This window comes from Ailuropoda melanoleuca, chromosome X, assembly GCF_002007445.2.
Source record: "Ailuropoda melanoleuca isolate Jingjing chromosome X, ASM200744v2, whole genome shotgun sequence".
Classification (NCBI taxonomy): domain Eukaryota; kingdom Metazoa; phylum Chordata; class Mammalia; order Carnivora; family Ursidae; genus Ailuropoda; species Ailuropoda melanoleuca.
The window spans coordinates 36,240,441-36,260,341 of record NC_048238.1 but is presented as its reverse complement, the minus strand read 5'-3'; positions in this window follow the sequence as shown (position 1 = coordinate 36,260,341).

Below are 19,901 nucleotides of genomic sequence, written 5' to 3'. Positions count from 1 at the left end.
GGGCTCAACTCCTGCCACTGGATTCTCAAAAGAAAGAAAGAAACTAGAGATGTAAATAAGATAAAGTACTAGGTCTGTTGTATTACCCCAAACCGCATGTTTGTGACAATTAAGCCTTCCTAATATCTTGATCGTTACCTTTATTTTGATTTCCTCATTAAAAATTTAATGGTAAAAGAACGCAAGACAGAAAATAAAGATATTCTACAAACTGAAAACTCATATCTGAGTAAACTTCAGCAATCATATTTGACTAAAAATCCCAGCGTCCAGTTTCCCTTCCCCTTCATTCACTAGTGAAGTCATAAGACTTGAAGGGACTTGACAGGTCCCCACGAGGGATGTCTCTGATCGATGGTTGGCCAGGCTCTCTAGGAATACCTTCAGGGACAGTTAGCTCACTACCTTGCAAAATAACCCATTCCACTGTTGATGCCTACTTATTGTCAGTTCTTGTATCCAGCTAAGAACATGCTTCCATGTGACCTCCACCCTGGAACAGGTTCTAGTACTGCTCTTTAGAGCAACATAAAACAAGTCTAGTCCTGCTTCCCAATGGGAACACTTCAAAGGAGAACAGTAAAAATTCCATGCTCCCGCATTTGTTATATGTCAATTATCTATGACTGTATACCCCAAAATTTGGTGGCTAAAAATAGCCACCATTTTTATTACTCATTATTCTGTGGGTTAGGAATTTGGACAGGTCAACAGGACAGCCCATCCTTGTTCCATGTGACTCTTCAGGGCCTGGAGGTTGGAAGATGGAGCCACTCAACCATCTAGTTTTGAAGTCCCACTCAAAAATAAATGCTTGGTGCTGTCTGTTGGATGGGCACTTGGATTCTCTTCCACATGGCTTCTCTCTCTCCACTTGGTCTCTCATTCAGTCACCCAGCCTGAGTTTCATTTTGTGGCAACTCTCTTACAAAAAGGCAAAATTAGAAGCTGTGAAACCCTGTAAGTCTTAGGCCAGGAAGTCACATCTTTGCTTCGGCCATGTTCTATTGGCAAGTCACAAGGCCCGCCAAATTTTAATGGAGGGAAAATCAACTCTACCTCTTGGTAGGAGGAGAGGCAAAGTCACATTACAAAAGAGCACACAGCCTGGGTGGAATTGTTGCAGTCATTTTTGGTAACAACCTACCACTGAAGGTTACAACCTAGAATGAAAAGATAGAGTCTTCGCCGTTCGGCTCAGCATCTTGTAGAAGCATTCTGGTTGAGGTGGCCCATTTTATAACGGGTTACTGGCAAGCAGGAAAATCACAGAAGAAGAGTTACAAATGGTCAGTAAACAAACATAGGGAAAAATGCTCAATGCCAATAGTAATGAAAGCTCACAGAGGACACTTCTCATCTGCCCAAGTTGCAAAGTCTTTAAAAGGTATCCACCTTTGTATGTAAAGGATCTGTAGCAAAAACATTTGCAATTTCAACTATTTGAAAGCAACCTCAAAGGCTAGATTTGACCTGTAGTAATTTGAAAGTATGCTGAGACCCAATTTGAAAGCCACACACCAGGAGTGCCAGAGTCATTGGAAGTAGAAATGGAGCTCTGAAGAGCCTCTAAAAAATAAATCTCAATTCAACCTTGTTATTTTCTGCTACTTCTGCATGTCGGTCTACTTACAAGCTGGAAGGAAATATGCCAAAATGTCAAGAATACCTGAATAGTGGGTGATTTATACTGTCTTCAAATATTTTTGGATTTTTTACATGCTTTGTTTCCAAATATTTTACTTTTGTACTCAAGTAAAAAGAGTAAAGATTAGGCCCAGGATTGAACACAATATTCCAATTAGGGTTTCTTTCATTTTTCTTGAATAAGCACATCCTCCATCCAGATCTTTGAATTCATGTTTCCCTCCTCCTACAGTGTTCTTCCCCCCATCTTATTCTTTACTGCCCTCAAATCTTTATCCAAATGTCAATCAAGCCAGCTCCCATCACCCTATTTAAAATTGCAAATAACCCCTTGTAATTACAACTCTGCCTTTCCCCCTTCCCTGCTGATTTTTTCCATAGTTCTTATACCTATCTAATACCCCTACTCCTCAGAGAATTTAAGCTGCAAGGGGGCAAGGAGGTCGTATCCCCACAGCCTAGAACAGAGCCTAGCACATCGTAGGTCTTCAATATATGTTGTGGTATGACGAGCTTTTAAAAATCGGATTCAGTCCTGAGACCTGTATCCTACATTTTCTTCGTTCAACCTCCAACCATATCAGCTTTCTTAGCAGTCACACTCTACAGCTGCCTCTTATTAAATTTGTTGTCAGTGAAACTCCCAGAACTTGTGCACAGGAACTACTCTCATATCCTGTCCTGGTATAAATCATGGCTCTATATTTTTTATTAAATTTTAAGTTCAAGTCCCTGCATTTATCTTGCAAGTGTTGGCCATCCTTCCAGCCGGTCAAAAGCCTTTTTGAATTTTGATTCTAACATCTCTTGTATCAGCTACAGCTCCCAGTTTTGTGTCTGCAGATTTGATAAATGTCTGACACATCTTCATTGGTTTGTGTGGGGCAGGGCCTAATGAGCAAGTGGAAAGTGTTGGACGAATGGTGACTTGTACCAGATAATTTATGAATATATATGTTCTCTTGCTTAATCTTCTCAATGATACCATGAAATGAGTGTTATTTCCAATTTACAGGTGCAACAACTGAGGCTCAGAGAAGTACGCCACTTGCTCAAGGCTTCACCTATGGTAAGTTGGTAGAACCAGGATTCCTACCTGGATCACTGAAACCCATATACAGTAGTTATCTAAAGACTGTCTCAGGTCTTTATGGCCACCAAGAGCCATTAAATTCCAGACGTAGGTTGCTGGCTACTATCCTAATTGTAGTTACCAGCATGCACTTAAATCAATACTTCTGGGCCAATGCTTAACCCTCAGTATGCTTCAGGATCACTTGGGAAACTTAAAAAAGAAAAATTACTGCCCCGGTTCTACCTCCCAGAATTTCTGATTTAACTGGTCTGTCGTAAGGCACCCTATTTTATGCAACTTGCCCATGTGACTCTAAGGTGCAGCTAAGGTTGAGAACCACTGCATATAAACAGAGTGGAGGAAATGCAAAACTGCCGATGTTCAATGATTTCTAAATGAGAGAAACGCTGCATTTGCAGAACCGTCAGATGTTCTCAAAAACCCAGGCATAGATTACAGATGCATATATAACCAGCACCAACCCCCATCCTTTTTTCTTCCTTTCCTTGACTCCACCTAGGTTTCCACTATCACCTTTCTGGAGTGTTCTATATGCCTGTCATACTACACTCAGGCGCACACACTCACACGCATGTGCGCGCACACACACACACACACACACACACAGTGAGACCTTCTTGGTATCCTGTGGAGGTAGGTCTTAGGACAACTCCTTTGATGCCTTGTCCTTCCTTGGGGAGATGCCTAATGCCATTTGGTTTTTTCCCAAGACTGAATAAAACATATTATGTTTTTGTATCTAAATTACACCGAGAAGCAAACATTTACACCAGTGGGTGTTACATGAACAGATATATTTCTTCACCATCCCTGTACTTTTGTTTTGCTTTTCTGCACAAATCTATTTTATTCCTCATAGGCTTAAATCTACTTATTTCTAAAATACCATTTAAATTTGAGTGTATTTATTATATATTTTATGATCATGCTTACTTTTGATTGTTTTGCTCCTTTTCTTTGTTTCCCTAGGCCACACTGCCTCTCGCTCCATTTTATACACTCCCACAGACAAAAATCCAAAACAGCAATGTAGAGAAACTTCAATTTTTGCAAATACTGAACTGACCCAGCTGTGAAATAATAATGCAAAGAACAATTTTCAATTCCACATTAGTGGGACTGTATTTCCCAGAGGTTTTTTTGGCTTTGTTTTTGTTTTGTTTCCCTCCCCCCACACTGCTCTCATGAAGCATCAAATCCCCAGCCAGGTGACTTTTAGATGGTCAATCTGAAACTACGATGAATGTGTGTGCTTAATGTTAATGGGCCCTACCTTCCTGGGGTAAGCAAATAAAGGCCTTCAGAGAATGTAAAGAAACCACAGTGAACATCAATCAAAATCCTTTAAATAGTAGCGTACCTTTATTACATCGTCCCTCCCGAGGATATCAAACTCTAATATTCTGTAATGTTGAGACTTAGCCGTGTACGTTCTGTGTCATGGGGATTGCAGAATGTAGCTTATGTCTCACTGTACTTCTCTGATATGCACAAAGAAATTAGCCCAAGTACCGTCCAATGGAGAGGAAGAGCCATGGATATTAACTCCTCTTGCTCAGAATTCCCTGCCTCTTCGTTGGGGGTCAGACAATCCTCGATGGATTTTCTGTTCAAAAAGTGTTTTCTCAGGGACTACCCTCTTTTCCACATCTTCCTCCTCATCACAGTCCCTCCAGCAGACAAACACACATCATCCCCCAGTTCTCAAGCGGGTCCCTGGCTCAGCTTTTTCCACCTAACAAATCTTCCATCCAATTCATTCATTCTAGTAGCTGTCATGGATTGCCCACCAAGTCCAGAGTCCTGAGCTAGATACAGAATATAGGTCATAAAAATAGCTCCCTGGCTCTTAACGTAACCAGTGGGGTTGTAAGGATTCTGGATAATAGAAGTATGGTTACCTCCATTTTGCGCATGAGGAAATGGAGGTTTAAATGGGGGTGCCTGGGTGGCGCAGTCGGCTAAGCATCCGGCTCTTGGTTTTGGCTCAGGTCATGATCTCAGGATCGAGAGATCCAGCCCCTCATCAGGTTCCACACTCAGTGCGGAGTCTGTTTGTCCCTCTCCCTCTGCTCCTCCCCCGACTTGCTCTTTCTCTCTCTCTCTAATAAATAAATAAAATCTTTTTAAAAAGAGAGAGCGATCAGCTCACTTGCCCAAATCCACACACAGTTAATAAGTGGTAGAGTAGGAATGGAAGCTCATGTCAGTCTGACTCAAAAGATCTCCTCTGAATGACTGCCCCGAATAAACTCTTTCCCCTGCGATAATAGGGGGCAAAGACATGTAGACAATTTTTCTGGAGAGTTAAATAGGATTCTTAGTTCAAAGGTTAACATTTTCATTTCATTGAGAAGATCAACAGAGCTTTGGGAAGTTAGGTCTTTGTAGGCTTTGGGGTAGAAAATTGTTTTTAAATGACATTTTACAGAGCCTAATCTAGCAAAATTAACTGGAGGGGGAGAAGTGAGTCTTAACAGAGACCAGGTAGCAAGCAGCTGATACAGAGGTAAACACATGGCCTTTGGGGTTCATTATATCTAGGTTTCAATCCCAGGTCCCGAAATACAGGCTGTGTAATCCTTGGGCATGTCACTTAACCCCTCTGATCCTCAATTTCTCCATGCTCATCCTGTAAAAGGGGGAGTATGCTACGTGCCTCGCAGGACTGTTGAAAGGATTACATAAGAAAGTATATTAAAGTATACGTATTATACTGCTAACAGTGCTAGCACATAGTAAGGACTTCCCTATTGCCAGGTGGGATGGCATATTGAAAGAAAGCAGTGGGGAAGAGAAGGGATGGGAAGGAGCTGGACCCACTGTGAAGGAAAAATTGAATATTATTCAGTAAATGATTGATGAGAAGGTTGATGGAGAGGGATGGAGCAGAGCACTTGGCTTTGGGGCTCAGTGAGCCCCACCCCAACAGAACAGCTAGTAACCAGTAAACAGTACTGCTCAGAACAGGACTGGTCAACTGTGCGGCGCTTTTGACTTTACAAGAGCCCTTTCAAATCCCTTCTTCTGTTTTACGATAACATTGTGACCCATACTGGCTTAAGGGGACAATCCCTTCGGGGGAGATCCTGATAAATATTTGCATGTTAATAAGAGGAATGAAGTGATCATCCACATTCTCTTCAGCAGTCACTGCTTTTGGTCAAAGCATAAACATTGTGTTGGTCACAGTTGGTTCTTTTGGGGAAATTCTAGCACCCAGTGCATCTCATAATGATTGGCAGCCCAATGCTGAGCCCACACACAGTCCTAGTGATTCTCACACAACTATGCAAACGCATGACAGGGCTGTTCACTGCGGCATGGTTTGTAACAAAAGGAAAAAGGAAAATAACCTAAGTAACCATCAGGAAGGGACACATTAAATAAGTCATGATATATTAATACCTGGAATACTGTGTCATGTTCTTTTGAACAAAATGTATAAAGATGCACAGATAGAGAATAATCTCCACGATGCATTAAGAAAAAAAAAAAAAACAAGCTGCAGAACAACACAGTCTTGTTAGCTTTTTTCCAAAGAAGATGTAGAGATGAGTACACCTAGATGTGCGTCAAAGATTTTTAGGAAGATTCCAGAAATGACTAACAGGGTTATTTCTGAAGGTTGGGATGTGGGTTAGAGGGGAAAAAATAGCCTACACAGCAATTTTTGTTTTATAAAGTCCTATTCTGTTTGGAATATTTACTTTGTGAATGCATTCATTTTATGCTAAAAAAGAAAAGTAGTTTAAAAAAAAAAAACTCTCTATGGTTCTGTGAAGTCCTGCAGGCTGAAAACACTCCATCAAATCCAACAGCTTAAATTAAAGAGACAGATGTGCCTCTTCCCCAACTCAATGATTGTGTTTGTATTCTGTATGCTATTAGGTGACTGTTTTGCTCCGGAGGAATTGTATTTGATTTTAAATTAGAGGTAAGTGAGTTATACTCATAGGGCTATTGTATTGATACGGAGTGCTGGAATTGAATGCCTATTGGCAAAGGAAGCCTCATTGATAGGTATCGAGAACAAATATCTTTCCAGACATCTGAACAGTAGTACTTCCAGCACAATAGTGTTATAAGTAATGTCAGCTAATCTTTGGGTGTGCCCCGCGTATGCCCAGCCAGGTCCTAGGGGGTCTCACCTGCATTATCTCATTTAATCTTTACAACCCACTTGCAAGGTAGGTATTCTTAATGCCATTTTCGAGATGAAGCCAACTCTTACCATTCTAGCTAGAGAATTCTTTCAAATCATTTCTTGAAATGTTCAAACTTGCAAGTTACCAAAACCACATGTAGAAAGCATGCTCAGTTGTCATCATAGCATTGAGGACTTGGCACTTTCTTAAAGGACCCAAATCCGGGGCACTTGGGTGGCTCAGTCAGTGAAGCGTCTGCCTTCGGCTCAGGTCATGATCTCAGGGTCCCGGGATTGAGAGCTCCATGTTGGCCTTCCTGCTCAGTGGGAAGTCTGCTTCTCCCTCTCCCTCTTCTTCCGCCCTTCCCCCTGCTTGTGCTTGCTCTCTCACTCTCTCGCAAATAAATAAATAAAATCTTTTTTTTTTAAAAGCCCCCAATCCTCTGACACACCAACACGTTCAGGAGTAACCCCTCCAATAATTCCCCTGTAGGAACCCTGGAAGTCAAAAATGGCCTTTGGGGTAGATTCCCAAACCTCTTGACCTCAGTTTTTCATCTCTAAAATGGGAACACTCTCCTGACCTCCTCCAGAAATTATTAAAAGGATCAAAGAAGGTAATTATGTGAACACTCCAAGTACGGTGGTGGTGGAACGAAAGAGATATTTGTCTTTCCTTCACAGGCTCAAGACTTAGAGTCAACAGTAATCAACAAATGCAATGCGTTTGTTTCACAGAGTCAAAGATTTTTAACGCTACAAAGATCCCAGAAACCTTAGATCCCTGATTTTCAAGATAAGAGCCCTTGGGAGAAAAGAGCCAAAATGACTTATCCACAATCACACAGCAGAATCGGCCCTGAAACCTCAGGGCTCCAATCCACATCTCAGACCCTGTCCACTTCCTGGGCTGTCTCCCCTCACATCCTCATCACTGTGTCCCACACTCTACATCCTTTCCCGGCCACGTACTGTTTTAGCAGGCAGATCCCCCCCTCACCAAAAGTCAGAGATGTTTCTCTGGCCCTCGGTTTCTTCATCTGTGAGATGAGTAGTGAGCAACAGAGCCCCTCCCACTTTTGTATGCCCCAGAGCTAAGAGAGTTGAGACTCCACAGTCTCCAACAGTCACCGCTCCCAGCAGAGCTAGTTATATTCAGAAGCTCAATAGGCAGGGAACAATTTATGGAAGTATCTCAGCACCAAAAAAGTCTGAAATCCCACTAGTAGAAAGCCATCCCTTTGGGTTAAAAATTGGGTCTCACAATTCTCCGCTCATGTGTAAATATCCCTGAAAGGGACCGAACAGTGGTCACTTCCGGCCTTTGACGTTGGAGCTCAGAGAACTGGGAAATAGATACTGGCCTTGGAGTTGGGGCTGAGCTCAGATCCAGTCTCTGCCACTATGCAGCTTTGTGAATTTGGGAAAGATGTTGAGCTGCCCCAGACCTCGGTTTTCACACCTGTAAAATGGGTATAATCATCCTCATATCCCCAGGGTGGGGTGAAGAAGGTGTGTGGCATCTGGCTAATCCTCACTCAGTAAATGGTGTTGCCATTACTATGTTATTGACGATGCTGCCTTTTAAGGTGTTTTTTTTTTTTAAATATGACAGGGTGCGTGAAAGACCCACAGGGAATAGGTTTGGGGGGGCAGGCGGAGAGGACCAAGAACATCAGAGTATACCAAAACACCAGGCACAGAACCAAGCCCAAGAATCTGTTAAAGGATAATTTTGAAAAGAAGTATGATTGTGATTCTCTCACACCTATGAAATGAACACCTGTCAAAGGTTTGATTGAACTCGTTAGTTAATAAGGGAACCAGTAAGATCTTACAACCTATTCCAAAAAGAATTCAAAGTACCACACATACATAGACAGATAAGGAATCCTGAAATAAAATTACAGATATGTGCAAAACGAGTCAAAAACCAATTGCATTCCACCAGACACAACGAATTCGCGTTCCTGTGGGAAAAAAATAGTTTGCATTCTTATCAGTTGTCAACAACTTGCACAGAGTTGTACAAAAAGAGCTCAACAACAGTGAACGGTGGGGATAACCATGAAAGGTACACTAGACGAAACACTTAGTAATTCTCTTTTCTATTTCAAAGACTTGCACAATTTTTCCTGATAAGTCATCCAAAGTGGTCTGGCACATTGGCTCCTTGAGGTCAGGGCCCGGAGAAAGCCGGGCAGGGAGGTGAGGGGGACTTGGAGGGAATATGGAGGGAGACAAAGAAAGAGAACAGGTTTTCTCTTCCTCTGAAACATAAGGACGACCTGTAATAGAGGACCAGCCCTGCTGGAGGTCTCTTTGCTTTGCCCTTAGTAAAAGACAAGCAGTGTGTGACAGAAAATTATCTCTTGATATCCATTCTGCTTTTCTTTCTTAGTAACAGAATCCACCATTTTTTCTTTAAGCTGGGCACAGAGCCATCCAGAATAAAGACAACACTTCTCAGACTCACTGATGTGTCCTCATGACTAAGTCTTCCGGCCAGTGGGACGTGAGTTGAAGAGTTCTGGGAAACTTCCAAGATTGGTCCTTATAGGAAAAGGACACGCCCTTCCTTGACCCTTCTGCTTTTCTGGCAGCTAAAAGATAAACGTGATGACTGGAGCTTCGGCAGCCATCTTGGTGAACACCACCTGTTGAGTCTAGCTGAGCATCAAGCTGGCAGGAGCCCCTGACTGCGATAACTTCATAAAGCCGCCTTCTGCACAAGAGAGAAACGGACCTTGAGTATTTATGTTTATTTTTTTTTACTCAATTTGTTTCCGCTCTTTTAGTTTGGATGTTCTGTCTCATGCAGCTGAATGTAATCCCAACTGATGGAGGGAGGAGCCCTGGGGAAAGTTTGAGTTATTTTGCTGGGGAGTTTCCATGTAAATTTACAGGGGTTTCTCTGAAAAATGCATTTCTATGTATAGCTAAACGTCAACTCTGTGCAGCCCTCCATTCCTACCTTTTGCTCACTCACCTGTATGCAGTTTCCTAGGGGACAGAGTAATCTTTGCCTGTGGCCCATAAGGGGCATTTGGAGACCTCACCTAAAATTGCCAGTAGCGATTTACAAACCAGTGTTGTGGGAGAGGCCCAGTGAGGTTCCTGGTGTTTGCCCTGCACCTGCACTGAAAAGCCAGCGCTCCACCTCCCAGCCCAGGATGAGGCTCGGGTCAGTTTTTGAGCAGGAAGGGAGCCCATTGAAAGCAGGGCTATGGGAAGGGGACCAAAACGAAGTCCGGCATGCTGGGAGGGAAGGTTCACTCCCCTTCTGATTATCTGCATTTTTATAGCCTGAATAATCCAAACCACGTCCAAAATAAAACCTGGTGGCATCCGGCTTTTGGACACATTCATTCTTGCGGTGGCTGCCGATTTACCTCGGTGACTGTATTTTCCTGGAGCTAATATTAGAGCGTGTTGGCATTCCCCAAGCACATGCTAACTAATTGCAGATAAAGCAAGCCCAAGAAGGCATACTGGGATTAGAATTTTGTTGCAGATAATCAACAAACCAAATAAAATCCACCCACTGATAATCAAATTGACCAAACTATGTAATTTTCGGACTCTGTTCGTCCTCCTCCATATATTTCCCGTGAGATAGTAGCCACCGGCCCCCAGATTCTTTTATACTTTTCTTTTTAAGGCACTCAACATTCCATCCACTTTCTTAAATGTGTTCTGAAAACTCCGTGGTCTCTGTGAAAACTATGGCTTTGTCTTCCAAGCTCCATTAAAAATCCATATTTTGAGGAATTGTTTGAAGATCTCTCCCAAGGAGTAAGGTAATATTTTACACAAAGAAGCCTAACCCTTCTGTGGACACGACAACCCTGGGAATCACATTTCCACCCAACTGATGCTTGATCTGACTACAACATCGAAAAATAAAAACTATACACTGTTTCCCTCTTTTGCTCCCCATAATTCAAAATATTGCTTCCTATCCTCATTTCTGATTTTTTTTTTTTTGGAAGCAGGAAAGAAAATCTGTTGCTTTTGTTTGCTGTGCTCTGAAATTGTTTTTTATTTTTACTCTTGAAAACCCCATGGAGGGATGAGTAGGAAAAGCACGGGGGATTTGGGGGCCCTGAGAATACTCTGTATGTCTAACCCACGTACCCTAAAATGGTGGATACAGGCCATTATGCGTTTGTCAGAATTCACAGAATGTACAGCACCAAGAGGGCACCCTAAGGTAAACGCTGGACTCTGAGCGATGGTGTGTCAACGTCAGGTCATCGAATGTAACAGATGGAGCGCCCTGATGGGGGATGTTGTTAATGGTGGAAGTTATGCCTGTGGAGAAACAGAGGTATATGGGAAGTCTCTGTACCTTTCCTTCAGTTTTGCTGTAAAGCCAAAACTGTTCTAGAAGATAAAGTCTTGGAGCGCCTGGGTGGCTCAGTCGGTTAAGCGTCTGTCCTTGGCTTGGATCGTGATCCCCGGGGTCCTGGGATCTAGCCCTGCATCGGGCTCCCTGCTCAGCGGGGAGTCTGCTTCTTCCTGCCTCTGCCCCTCCCCCTGTTCATGCTTTCTCTTGTGCTTTCTCTCAAATAAATAAATAAATAAATAAATAAAAATAAAGTCTTAAAAAAAAACAAACAAAGCATGCACAGGTCAGAGGCGCACCTCATCCCACACTATCAGCATAAGAAGTCATCTGGGCCTGTGGTTTTACTGTCAGACTCAGTGCCTAATCTCTCCACAGCCCATCAGAAGGTTAGGGATAGAGTCCCCAAGAGGTTGCCTACCTTTCCAGAAGTGTCCGGCCTCTTGTTCACAGCCCACCTTCACTAATAGGGTCCAAAGTCCACTATCTCTGCAAACCGGTGGAATCAGACTCATTAAAATAACAAACGAAAATATCCACATTATTGAAGACGGTCATTCTCACGTCTTAACCTTGCCATCTGTGGCCTTCGACAATTGTTTTCTTTCAGCTTGACTTAAAAGGGCTTATTTCTTCATTTATTTATCATTTATCATTATCTACTTCCCTAGACTTGGGGCTTAGAGCTGCTGAAGTTGTAACTGAGCTCCCACTGTATTAATATAAAGGAAGCTTTTCATCAGTGGTCCTCAAGGGTGATCCCCAGATCCGTAGCATCAGCGTCACCTTGTAATAAATGCAAATTCTGGGGCCCCACCCCCCTGGATCTACCGAATCCGAGTCTGGGAATGAGGTGGAGAATGGGGAGAGCCAAGCCCTCTAGGTGATTCTGACACACACTTAAGTTTGCAAATACCGCCCTAAAGAGATGGTTACTACTGGGATCACCTGGGGACCTTTCCCATCCCAGCTCCCCATGCCCAGAGAATGGGATTTACTAGGTCTGTGATGGGGCCAGAGGGTAGAATTTTAAAAAGCTTCCTAGTTGGGGGGCCTGGGTGGCTCAGTCCTTAAGCGTCTGCCTTCAGCTCAGGTCGTGATCCCAGGGTTCTGGGATGGAGCCCCGCATCTCTGCTGGGAGCCTGCTTCTTCCTCTCCCACTCCCCCTGCTTGTGTTCCCTCTCTCGCTGGCTGTCTCTCTCTCTCTCTCTCTAATAAATAAATAAATAAAGTCTTAAAAAAAAAAGCTCCCTAGTGATTCTTAAGACTCACTCCTGAATAACAATTGCCATGTGGTCACCCATTACAGTTCAAAGAATGCATTTGGCCAACAACCTTGTTTCCACATTGTTTTATTTCAAAGAAAGAGTTGGGAGGGCTGGGTGATGGATGGACAGACTGATGGAAGAAAATAGCCAGGAGATCGGCTTTGCTTCTACTTATCAGAGCCAATACATTTTCGAAGCCTAATTTGAAACCTTCTCAGAACCAAGAGATAACTCACAAATAACCAAAGATCAAGGTCGTTTAAGACCAAAACTCCCTCATCTTTTCCTTTGGACGTACAGCCTGCCCTTAATGCATTTCCATCTTTAAGTGTTCTTATTTGGGGTAGTAGGAAAGCGAAGAAAGGAAAATGGACATTTACGGGCCAGGTGCTTTATACCGAGTGGCCCATTTAATCAGCTCAACCTCCTCCTCAAAGAGCTAGTCCCTCTCACAGAGGGAGAAACTGAGCCTCAGATAGTAAGAAACATGCCCAGTTTCCAACAACTCCTAAGTGGCCAAGATGAGATTTGAACCTAAGTCTGCCACCAAAGCCCACACTGCTATCATCTCTTCTCCATACTATCCACTTGCATTTTGCGGCTGTTGCATTTCCAAGTAGCAATGTGTTTTCCGTGCAAAAATTGCCTCCGTTGACAGCAAACTTGACTTGCTTTGAAACTATAAGTTTTGAAAAAATTAAAAACCCCAGCTTAAATGGGAGAAAGGAAAGGCACCTGAATGTCTTCAGCCTGCAAGAGAGATTTAAGATGGAGAGCACTTTAATGAGAGTTTTTGTGGTTCTAAAAAGATCATTCCATTTCATAAAATGGAAAATAGAATCAGTGATTCTCTATCCTCCCCGGGAACTTATAAAGTACCGGCCCCGAGCTGTCCTGTGTGGGTTTTAGTTTCCAAAGTAAGCATATTTGGTATATGCCCTGTGAAGTCTTGTCTGAACCACCTCATTTGGGGAAGAAAGTGGGGTTCAGGGGCACCTGGGTGGCTCAGCCGTTAAGCGTCTGCCTTCAGCTCAGGTCATGATCCCAGGGTCGTGGGATCGAGCCCCGCATCAGGCTCCCTGTTCTGCAGGAAGCCTGCTTCTCCCTGTCACACTCCCCTTGCTTGTGTTCTCTCTCTCACTGTCTCTTTCTGTCAAATAAATAAATAAAATCTTTAAAAAAAAAAAAACAAAGAAAAGAAAAGAAAAAAGAAAGTGGGGTTCAAACACTTCCAAGAAAAGTTTTTTTTTAATCTTTATTTCAGAAAGCAACACCTAGCACAATGCCCAAGACGTGGTTGGTTGGTGCTTTCAATATTTGCATGTTGAATAAATACAGTTGAATTTATTAGCAATTGTTAAATGGAAGAAAGGGTTATCTGGGATATCCTTTGAGAAGCTGAGAGGTTAACAAATTAATTGGTAAATCTAAGATGGCTCTGCTAGGCTTTCTGCAATGGTAGGGGCTGAGAAGCTTCACTTCCTCACCAAGTTAATGCTAACACCGGATCGCTTCACTTCCTTGGTAGTTAGCTAATCGTTTCCCCCCAGAAGTTTACAAAGTAACCAAATAAAGATAAAGCACCTAGACAGCAGGGTGGATGGCACGCACTGCAAAGATACTGATCACTATTTTCAACAAAGAATTCGTTCTTTCCATTCCCATAAATCAACAAGCTTGATCCTCACCCCTCGAAAACAAATCTAAGGTTCAAAACTCTCCAGTTCCTGAGTACACTTCTAATCCAGTCCCCAAGAGCTGCTTTCTCATGCAGATGATGTGCTGGTCTTCTCAAAGGGGTTTCATAAGCTCCTCCATTTACCTCCCCTCCCCATACACACACCGTAATAAGCTATCCAGGAAGTCCTAGGCAGAAGGAAATTGTAAATGTCTCAGAATGCATATGCTAATTTCAATCGCATGTCCTTGGTAGGTCATTTGCCAATTGAAGTGGAGAATTACTAACAGCTGACCTTGCTTGTGGAGCTGGGGAATCTTACCCAGAAAAGGCAGAAAGTAAACACGAAGCATATGCGTGGCAGACACTCACATATAATGATCCAGCAAAAGGCAGAATGCAGATGTTTCCACGACTTGAAAGAGGGGGCAGTCCAGGACATTGACCCAACAAGAATGAAGATCATCGCTAAGGGACACGGCTTGAGCCATAGCTGGGTGCTGTGCACAGTCTTTTTGACAATGAGGTTGTGGGCCACCTGAATGGTCATCACCTGGAGAGACAGTTATAAATACCATGTCACCCCCAAACTTCCTGAATCAGAATGTTTACGGGTGGGGTCTGGGAGTGAGTATTTCTCTAACGAGCACCCAGATGAGTCTTCCTGCAGCACACCAATTCTGAGAATCACTACTGGCAGAACTTGAAGAACTTCCATTCCAGATGACCAGCGGGGCTCCATTGCCATGGCAGCGTGCTTGACAGCCATTTAGAAGCAACTTGCTCTAATGTCACCACTGGATGGGAAACACACTACTGCTCAGAGGTGTCCCAGGAGTCACAATTGAAATAATTAAGGAGCGGTCCAGTCACCGTGTGGGGAGAGTCAATCAGCACCACAGACTGGTTTGCCGAGAAAACACAGAGCTAAGTGCTTTTAGGAGACCAGAACAATACAGAAGACGGGCTTTTTGTCGCCGAAGACTTTACGTCAGATGGTCAGTTTGAATCTATTTTTTTTTAAATACAAATTCAGAATATTAGCTCCACTAATATCCTGAGATCTGTAAGGGCGTAAAAGTAGGAAGAGAAGGGCTAAGATTAAAACTATTTTCAAAAAGCTAAGTTGTTGCATTTTTCCCTCCTATGCTTGCAAGTTCTGCCAGAGCCTGGCCTAATTTTAAATACTCTGGAAACCCACTTAAAGTGGTTTTCAGAGGATGTGGCCACAAATGGTGCCCATGCTACATCAGATCCTGAATAATAGACATGTGGATCTGGGCAACCATAGGGGAAAAGTTTCCTCATGAAAGAGCAAACGAAGCTGGTGTGTGTGAGGTAACAGTTTTAGTATCCACATTAGTCCCAGATGTTTTTCCAAAGGGACTGAGTTTTATTTGAAAGCTGAGACAGACTATGGTTTTCTTTGCTCTCTTGCCATGCCCTTAGTATAGGAAATATAGGCCCATGAAGTAATAACACACAGAGACGAATTAATATTTCAAGGTTATCAGAAATAGGTCAACTCTTTTTTTCCAATACTTTGGAGCCTCGATCATTTTCAATAAGCTTCAATAAGCCTTTGGGTTCTTAAATCTTCCCAAGATGGTTAGTTCAGGTAGACAAAAGAGGGAAGGTTAGCAATAACCAAACTGGAAGAGACTCAGAAGTCATAGCATCAGTGTTCCCACTTAGCCTGCGTTCACGGCTTTCCAGAACAAAGGCTACAGCTCCCTTTCCAACCTTCCTTTTGCTACTCCCCTAATACTGGATGAACTGGCTTCCACTGTGTGTCCGTCCCCCGAGTTCATGCCCTCCATGGCCACCTGTGACCTTTGATCATTCAATTTCCAACTTGACTCCTTCTACATGTCTGCCATCTTCTCTCTCCTCCTCTCCTTGTCCCATCCTTTGAGAACACCTCAAGTCCTTGTCTTCTGTCCTCCAGCTTCTGGGCTTACTACCCTCCCTCCTGCCTTGACCCTCCCCACCCCAAGCAGTTACTATCACAACCCATTATGGGCTAAATGGTGTCCCCCCCAAAATTCATATGGTTGGAAGTGGAGCAAGAACTAAAACCTGGCTCCAAATCCAGTGCCCTGAAATTCAAAAATTTTCAAAGACAGAGATTCTTTCAAAGATGAAGATAGGAGAGGAAAGCCTACATAACCTCACACCCATGGGCTCTTCCAAAACGTGAGATGCTCACCCTGGTTGTAGGTTTCTTAATCTCTACCCCACTCCCTTTGTCTTCCTTAGATTCCCAAAATAATTATGGTAGACCTTTCACTTCCCTTCAGAACCTGAATTTGAGACCCACAGACACCTAATGAATGAAGGATTCCTCCCATGGAACTCAGAGGCATAAGTTATGCAGACACCATAGTCACCCCCTGAAAATGATCCTATTATCCCCATAACCATTCCTGATCCTCAGACACATAGTATGCTAAAGTTTATTACCGTAACCTTTCAGAAGGATTTCTTAAGCATTTTTTTTTGGTACCAGCATTGTAATAGACAAGATGCAAACTGAGTCTTAAAAGGAGTTTGTTGTTAGTGAAGGAGGGAGGGAAAAGCCAGGAAAGAGGGCGCCTGGGTGGCTCAGTCATTAAGCGTCTGCCTTCAGCTCAGGGCGTGATCCCGGCATTCTGGGATTGAGCCCCACATCAGGCTTNATTGTAATAGACAAGATGCAAACTGAGTCTTAAAAGGAGTTTGTTGTTAGTGAAGGAAGGAGGGAAAAGCCAGGAAAGGGGGCGCCTGGGTGGCTCAGTCGTTAAGCGTCTGCCTTCAGCTCAGGGCGTGATCCCGGCGTTCTGGGATTGAGCCCCACATCAGGCTTCTCTGCTGGGAGCCTGCTTCTTCCTCTCCCACTCCCTGCTTGTGTTCCCTCTCTCGCTGGCTGTCTCTCTCTCTCTCTGTCAAATAAATAAATAAAATCTTAAAAAAAAAAGAAAGAAAAGCCAGGAAAAATAGAAATAAATTTCCATCAATAGAGAAATGGTCAATAAAATAGGATGTATCCAAACTCCATACTGTGAAATGCTAAAAATAATGAGATAAATCTATATGTACTGACATGAGATCTTCAACACCTATTTTAGATACACGTTATATAGAATATGTAATATGTATTCTAGTGTGCAAACCCTGAGATAAGGATACAAGTACAAATAGGTTTATTCAGGAGATGATCCCGGGAGACATCGACAGAAGAGCGAAGATGTAAGACAGGGAAGGGAAGAGAGCCAATAAGAAAATGTGTTACCAAGCAGGCTAACACCGTGAGCAACTGGAGCCTAATTACTCAGGGGACCACGGGGGACCCTGAAGAACACACTTGAGAGTTACTCCAACTGGGAGGTGAGGAAGTGGGGGGATTAAATGCCAACGATCATCGGTTTTCAGTTGAGGTGCTGCTCCTGGGGCGTGTTGAGTCTCCAGGGCTGCCAGCTTTTCTAATGTGCAGACAGAAGACACTCCCATAGTTGGAGAAAATCCTTAAATACAGGCCCACACCTGCTGCTAGAAGTCCAACCAGCATGTATAGAATCATTAAGTGTCCAGGGCACTCGTTACAGTATACGAGGCATTTGCTTGTTTTTAAGCATGGAAAAAGGTTGAAGGATACCCATTAAACTGTCAACAGAAGTTATTGTCCTAGTGGTTCTACAACAGCTCGTGGCCACCTTCTTCCATGTTATCTTCCTCTACTGCAGACAACCGAATGACACTTTAAGGTTCTGATCGGGAAGACAAAAGTCACTGTTGTCTCCTTGAAGTTCCAAGTATGCCTCATATTCTTCTCTGTACACAGAAACACGTGGCATGATGGTGGGTATGCTATCATGGTAGCTGCTCAGTAACCGTGATGGGTTATGTGGTCAACGAAACAGACCCTTTCTTGGCCCCCTCTAGGAATCTATACCCAACACAACTAACACATTTATTTATTTTTAATCAATAACGATTTATATCAATTAAACATGTTTTAAGATACTATGGTCTTCTATTCCGCTCGACTCCAACTCTCCAATTGTCTACCATGCCCTATGTTGAGCGTCAATACACTGGCCACACTAGTCCTTGACCATTGGAGTAGCACTAAACCAAAATTCACATGACAAGGCGTCTCTGGCTGTTTGAAGTCCTTCTGCCCTCTACCCAGGGTTCCAGAGAAATCAGTACAATTTCCTGGGCTTGAAGCACTATAAGGAGCTCCTTGCCGTATTCCAGTTGACTGGTGAAGTACAGACCAACACACATGTGGTAAGTTAGCTTGACTTTTGCCTGACAAGTCCAAAGAAAAAGGGTCTGAGCAAAGCATAATTCTCTAGACATTCTTTTAAGTCTAGCCAAACAAAAAAAGGGATGAAAATATAAGGCCTCTAATCAGAGAGGAGTGTTGGGTATCCAGAGAGGTCTTGGAGGTCTTGGCTTGGTTTGAGTACTGATTCATTCACTTATTCATTCAAACATTTATGGAGGGATTGTGATGTGCCAGGCACTATGCTAGCATCTTGTCAACTCATGGTGAACAAAAAGGCATAGGCCAGACTAGAGGGCAATTTAAGGGGGCACTTTCTAGACTAAGTTCTCTAGTGATCTTATCTATTTTATAATACCAAAGCCTGGCTAATCTCTCTTGAACCCGTTTTTGTATTCGTCAGGCAGCATACAGTTCCTGCTTATGGCTATATCCTAAAACGCAAGGACCAGAGGGCAGGGGATGCTCCATGGCTAGAGGGCCTGCCCCCGTACCCCCGGCCGGCACAAGATCCCATCTAGGGTAGCAATGAGCCTGTTCCAGCCTCCCTGCTTCCGTCATTGGGGTGGTTGAGTTTCATCTTGAGGTCTCTGCAGCTTCTTGCCCGATCCTTCCTTATCTTCTAAAGCACGCCTCAAAAATCTGCTCAAACACAACAGAGCAGCCCCACACAGCCACTTATGGAAAAACAGGCGCTGGGAAAGGAAATGGGAAGAAGCACAGATTGAAATCCAGGGCCTTGAGCTAAAGCATCAGGCCCCCCAACGTGTGATTTATTATAGAACATAGACCAGAGACGCTTAGCTGAGCCACCGAAGACTTTATCTCCACTGGCTTTGTAACAATATGATTCAAATAACGTCCCTGGTTGTGAAAAGATTCATTAATCCATACAGCCTCCCTACCCCATCTTGCAGTCAAACATGTATTTGGGGCTTTGGACAAAATGGAGCCTAAAATGCTTTATTCTAAAGAGACGGTCCCTCTGAATAAAATTGTTTCCTAAATAGGAGAGCAGGACCAAAGAATGAAAATTGATATAATTTCCCACTCCTTGTGAAGAAACGTTTAATTTGACATCTTTTATCCAGGGGAATTCTGGATACTAATCACTGCTCGTTACCATTTCTTGCTTTGATGCACCCCTCCCACGGCTACACTTTGAATTCCACCTCCCCTCCCCCTTAAAGTGGGAGGTTGCAGGTAGATAATGAAAAAAAATAATTGCCCTGGTTAACAGGGAACATTAAATGGGAGACAGAATTTAAGTGACTGTAGCTATGAGTTAAGCAAGCAGAAACAGGCAACGTGCTCGAAGACCCTTCCTTTTCTTGAGATGTTCCAAGCGCCGCTCACCAGAACGATGGAGAAAACACTTTGAAGGATCTTTTTCTCCCCTGTGCCGTATAACCGTTCAAAACCTGGCACTAGGTAAGGTTCCCGTGTA